General features: G+C 57.7%; 1 protein-coding gene across 2 annotated transcripts in view; it reads right to left on the bottom strand.

Moving 5' to 3' along the window:
- The window catches only part of HIVEP3 (HIVEP zinc finger 3), a 469874-nt gene that overhangs the window by 125921 nt on the left and 337621 nt on the right, over positions 1 to 6332 (bottom strand). The window lies entirely within an intron of this gene.

The following is a 6332-nucleotide window of genomic DNA, read 5'->3' as shown; positions in this document are numbered from 1 at the left end:
CGGCGGCGGGCGCGGCTCCGGGCCGCCCCGCGGCCGCTTGGAAGCTCCTTATTTGGGCAGTGATGTCAGGGGAAGTCGCAGGGGCCGGACCACCCACTTCTTTCCATTCACTCCCCAGAGTTTCCTGTCGCCGCGCCCGGGGGACCCCGGCGGCCGCCCGGAGAGCCTCTCCGGCCCGCTCGGCCTCGGCGTGCGCGCCTCGCGGCCAGCGGCCCTGGGCTCCCCGCGGGCCGGGATCCCGGGGTCCGGCGGGCGGCCACCGAGGGTCTGCGTCTGGGGAATCCCCGGCTCCGGGCAGCCGCGGGCAGGGTCTGCGCGGCTGCCGCCTCGGTGACAGGCCGTGTCACTCCGGGCGCCGCCCCTCCCTCCGCGCCCGCCCCGGCTCCCGCGCTGTCATTTCCTCCCGGGCCCTCCGGGGAGGGCAGTCAGGGAAGCCCCGGTCGCCGCCGCCGCCGCCGGGGCCCTGCCGCTCGGCGCCCTGACTCGGCCGCACCCGGCCCGGCGGGCGTCCATCGACGTCCCCAAAGTGCGCGCTCCCCGCCTGGCTCCTCGGTGCCAGCCCCACTCCGGGAAGCCTGCGCCTCCTCGGGCGGGAATCCGCCTTCAGGAGCGCCGGGCGGGGCGGGCCTGGCCGGCCTCCCTGGGCTCCAGCCTCGTGGGGGGTTGGGGAGCAGGGGCACCCCGGGGCTTCCCGATGGCCTGACTTTACCAGAAGCTGCTGGTCCCGGGACTTGGGACCTGAGTCACACGGGTTGGGTTCACGCTTTGGTCAATCGCCAGCGCACTTGGGCCAATCCCCAGCGGCCTGCTTCCCGAGGGAGCAGAATGGCCAAACCCTGTAGACCTCACCAGGATCTATATTTTACAGATGCGCACATGAGGCTCAGACTCGGTGGCAGGTGACTTGAGCAAAGTCAACTCTGCAGAACCAGGGCTGCCTGTAGGTTTGGCTGACTCTAGACTGGCGTCCCTGGCCCGGAACAGCCTCAGGAGCTTATGGAGCCTGAGGCCAAGGTCTGGACTAGAGGGAGGCAAGCTAAGCGCCCAGCGTCCCAGTGGAAGGAGGCACTCCCTCTGCGGGTCATGAAAGTTCCAGACCCCACAAGGTGACTGACCACTGCACTGACCAGGCTTTCCCAGAAGGCTTCTTGGAGGCCCCAGGCTTCCTCTGGCTCCAAAGTGATGGCCTCAAATTCAAGGCCCTGCCTGCTGTAAGGAGAGAGGTCCCTCTGACCAGAAGCCATCTGGGCTCAGGGGGCAGGTCTAGTGGCCTGGGCACTTCTGTGCCTTCTCCACACAACAGCTTCCAGCAGAGCCTCCACCCTCCAAAGCCAGGTCAGAGCAAACAAACCCCTCCCAGACCATCAACTTTGATGGAGGGACCCCGACTTCCAAAGCGGCACCCCACTCCTAGGTGTCTAAGGGGAGGAAACCATAGCTCCCAGATTGTCAGGGAGCGAAGGGAGGTGTGACTGCAGCGGGACACAGCCCTGCACACTCACATACACACTTGCACACCTGCTGGCCAGTTGCCAAGCCTCCCAGCTGTTTTGTTGATCACCAGCACCCCAGACTCCCCCATCTTCCATCAGCTCCCAGAGCCCAATCCCGGCGCTAACTGGGTCATCCCCCTTCTGACAAAGCCCCAAAGGGAAGGAGCACACTTTGTGATCTGGTGCCCTCTGTACCCTTTGCCCAGCCTTCCCCCACCCCCCAAACCTGCACCAGCTTTCAAGCCTTGGGGTCTTTGCACAGACTCTCCCTCTATCTAAAATGCCCTCTCTACTCCTCCTGCTGTCCTTACACCCTGAGTCAAGCCAGACCTTGATACAGGGCCTTCCCTTGATTAGGACAACTGGGACAGAGTGCCACCTGGGACGGATCCCTGCCCCTCATTCTATTCCTGCCCTGCCCCCACTGCCCTGCTTATTACTGTTCCTGCTTTGAGCAGCTCCAGGTGGGAGAAAGTGGGTGTCTTGTTATAATTCATATGCCCTGAGGGGTGACCTTTGTCATTTGCACAAAGGCTCAGATGACAGCCTTGCTCTTGCCCCAGGATGAGCATCCTCGCCCAGCTCTGAGGGGTGGCCCTGCCCCAATGGAACCTCCCAATAGCTTTAGTTAGCGGCACTGCTCAATGGTTCCTGCCTCTGGAGATGTACCCATCACCTCAAACTGTAGTCACCCGGAGGAGACCTCCCCCTTCTCCAGAGGTGGGAGCTGCGAGGAACTTTCCACCCTGGTTCTTCTCTCCTGCCCCGGAACCGATAACTTTACAAACATTTGTCAAGTTAATGAACGGTTGGGGGGCAGGGGGCAGGGTGCAAATTGAAAGACAAACTAATCATAGGAGGGGCAAAATGATCCAATTCAGAGCTGTGGCTGAGGTGCCAGGGGCCCTGGCTAGCGGTGGGGACGGAACGTGGGGCTCTCAGCGAGACCCGATGGATGCTCAGGACCCTGCACCAAGCTGCCATCCCTGGAATGGCTGCCCTGCCGAGGCTCTTTCTTTGGACTGCTCCTTTGTTCCTACTTTCTGTGGCTTGGGATTTGTCTGCCCCCTCCTTTCTCTCGGCAAACTCCTGTACAGCCCCTTCCAGGCAGACGGAGACATCCCCATCCCAATCCCCAAACACACACAGTTCTGAACTGGCCATAGCAAGGTGGAAGGGAGGGACGAAGGAAAGCACAACGTATCGAGCACCTTCGTGTACCAGACACAATCACACTGGATTCCCCCGAACCCACCAAACATCCTTCTCTCTATCCCTCAGGCCACGCAGGCCCCATCCAGCTGTGGCCATCCTTCAGGTCAGAGTGTCAGCCTGGACACCTTCCCCAGCTCCTCCCACAACCAAAGCTACCTGTCCCCACCTTGAGACTTAGCCCCTGCCCTAATTCTGGTGCCGATTCTCAATGAAGGCCAGAAGATCTTCAGAACTCCAGCCTCAGAGCTCAGGGACACACAGCAGGGACAGGCAACCCTGCATCAAGGCTAGCAGGCTGAGCCTAACTCTGCTCCATGAGCCACCACCCCTATCCTGGGGCCCCGGGCACCTTACCAACCCTGTAGCTGGATGGGCCCCAGGTTAGAAGGCAGGTGGTGCCAGGTGCCAGTTCCTTTCTACCAGCCCATCCCCTGCATATAATTGGGCCAGGTCTTGAGAAATTCCCTGAGCGTGGCCCTGGGGGCCTGCCCACATTCCTTCATTCCTCGAACATGAATCAGGCCCCCTCCCCATTCTGGGACCATGCAACACACAAACCTGTGTTCTAGGAGCTCCCTCTAAGGATGGAGACGCAGGTAAACAGATCACCCCAATGCAACTTGCTAAACACTGCACTGCTGTTTGCTAAGCCGGGCGCGGGGCAGGGGGCACACAAGGTGGGAGAAGATTCATTCTACTTGTGGGGCTACCATGCAGGGAGATTGTGGTCCAGGTGTCCCAGGCTAGACTACTGAACGCTCGTTTCCATGGAAATGCTACACACACACGCACACACACATGCACGCACACACACTGGGCTTGCTTCTGCTCTAAAGCCAACATCACGCCGTAGAGACTTCACAGCCTAAAAGAGATGGGAGCAGAGGGCAGGGTTGGCATTTGATCTGTCATCTAGGAGGCTGTCTCTCTGTGAAATTTTGTTTCCAGCTCCTAACAACCAAATTACAGATACAGTTTTGGAACACACGGTCGTTTCTAAGGAGCCGGCGACTGCCATAGCGTTCTTGGGAGAGCTTTCAAGGTGGGGCTGAGCAACCCGTGCTGGAGGCCCTTCAGGTTATCTATGTTTGGGCCTTGTACTTACTTACCAGCCATCCCCCTGTCTACCCCCCTCCCCCATGGCTATTATTTCCTGGCCTCAGATGCTTCGTATCATTTTCCTGTGTGTGTGTGTGTGTGTGTGGTGGGTGCTCCCTTGATAGATCTGTGGTACACCTGAAACTTCAGTCCCCACTTCTCACAGAGGTGGCCATCTCTCTCCTGGGACACAGACCTGGGGACTCTTACAGTTCATGGAAATCGCCTCCTGGGATTCCGGGGGGCCTCAACCCCACCCTCCCTCCCCAGCCTGAGGGCTGTGTTTCGGCTTCCTGACTCCGTCGGGCACTCCCTCCTTCCTTAACCTGATGCTATGGGTGACAGCATGGGCCTCGGAGCTGCACGGATCTGGGTTCAGATCCCAGCCCCACCCTTACTGTGTGACCCTGGGTGTGTTACATGATGTCGCTGGTCTTAACTTCCTCATCACAAAGGGCTGCTGTGCAGATCTGACAAGACTGCAGTGGAGCCCTTGACAGAGGGCCCAGCCCTGGTAGGTGCTCAGTAAATGGTAGCAATTGTTCCCAGGTTGTGGCCCAGAACCCTGCTCCTCTCGTACTGTCTATCTTCATAATGGGGGCACTCATCACCCCAAGCCTGAAGCCAGAATCTCTTCTCTGTCCCTGCGGCCCCAGTCCAGGCCACCATCGCCTCCCACTTACAACAGCCTTGTCTCTGGTCTGCCTGCCCACTGCCCCTGCAATCCATTCTCCACACAGGTGGAACTCTCTAAGACAAATTCAGGTGGGTCCCTGCCCAGCTCAACCACCCTGTCTCCTAGTGCCTTTTATGGCTGAGCCTCAGTTTACCAGTCTAAGCCTCCATCTCTCTACACCATCCCCATGTGCCCTGTGCTCCCACCATACAGAATACCTCAGTGTTCCTGAACCTGCCAAGGGCGTTTTGCACATGCAGTTCCCTGTACTGTTCCCCTCACTCACAGCTGCTGGCCTGGTTCCCATTCAGCCTTTCAGGTGAACTCAGAGGCCACTTCCCTTGTGAAGGCCTCCCTGGTCCCCCAGGTGGCATTGGCTGTTTCCTTCTCTGTGACACTCCAGCACTTGGTACAGACCGTCCTGGCCTGTGCCCACTATGTGTTGTCATCTTCTTCATGTATTGTGTATCTTTCGATTCTGCAGCTCTGTGCGTAATCACGTCTTATTCAGTGCCAGCTATTCAGAGCATGCTAAGGACAAGGACAGACTTCTGCCCCTCTGGCCACCCTGTCTAGTAAACAGCTACAAGAGGCCAGTGGGCCTCAAGCCCACTGGCTAGTTCTCCCTAAAATAACACAAGCATCCTCTTTTCCCACACTTCAGCCTGAGGCTTCGGCTCAGCGTGAGCCCTGCATCTGTCTCATTCTGGCTTTTCACCAGTGCGTCTGGGGACTCCCGCAGGGCCCAGTCGGGCCGCAGGTTGGGAAGGCGGGGCCTCTGGTTCCAGGAAATCAGAAGATTAGTCAAACTACACACTCCCCTGGCAGCTGTGAGAACAGGTTTTCCCCAAGCCAAGGGACCAACTTGCAAGATCATCAATAACAACAAGTATTTACTCTGCTCTCAGCTCTGCGCTCCCCCATGGGAGGTGCAGCAGTGGGGCATCAATTTTCAAGGCTTGGGGTAAGAGAGTCTGGGTGTGTTTCCTGGCTGTGACACTTCCTAGCTGCTTAACTGCCTGAGCCTCAGTTTTCACAGCTGTAAAATGGGGAGGATAACACCGCTCTAGGAAAGAGAGCCGAGGAAGTTAAAGGAGAAAATACACTTTAAGAATCAAGAACGGAAGCTGGTACGTAGCAGATGCTCAATAAAGGAAGCTCCCACCTCCACTCAAGTTCTCTGGGTGATACTCGGATGCATAAGACTTAATCTTAATAGCTCACGAAGGGAGGGGAGGAGGGGATGAGAATTCAGTCATACCCATAAACATTAAGACAAGGTGAACGGTAACAGGGATGCCAAGAAAAAGAGCTTCGGGAGCAGTAAGAGGGAGAGAGAAATTCTGCATGGCTTTAAAATCTTCTCCCCTGTGTGACTTTTATCAAGAGTGATTGCCACCACCCATGTGGCCAGCCCAGGGCAAGAGGCTGAGGCTGGGCAGAGGCCGGTCACGAAGGAGTCCCAAGGCGAGACCAATGAGGCTCGATGGAGCCTGGGCATCTGACTGTCTAGCTGCAGAGAAACATGCACGCTTGGAAAATAGCTGATAACAGTGAGTGAAAACAACACACGATGCAGAAGATTCGGGAAGGAGAGATGAATATGGGAAGGGGTGGGGCCTGGTGTGAAGGCCACTTTTTGGAGCCTCCATGTAACAACAACAAAGAAATCTAGAAATGCTCACTCCATCCTGCTCAGGCCTGGCCCCACGGCGGCCTTTCTGACCTCCCAGGGCAGGAGGTGAGCACCCCAATCCTCCATGCCTTGGCCTTGGAGCCCTCCCCAAGGAGGGCCTGGCCTGGGCAGGATCACTCACTAGTTCCCTAACATGGTATGAATTTTCATATCC

Source organism: Equus quagga, chromosome 5, assembly GCF_021613505.1.
Source record: "Equus quagga isolate Etosha38 chromosome 5, UCLA_HA_Equagga_1.0, whole genome shotgun sequence".
Lineage (NCBI taxonomy): Eukaryota > Metazoa > Chordata > Mammalia > Perissodactyla > Equidae > Equus > Equus quagga.
The sequence above is the reverse complement of the archived record's forward strand: the minus strand, read 5'-3'. Positions and strand labels throughout refer to the sequence as shown.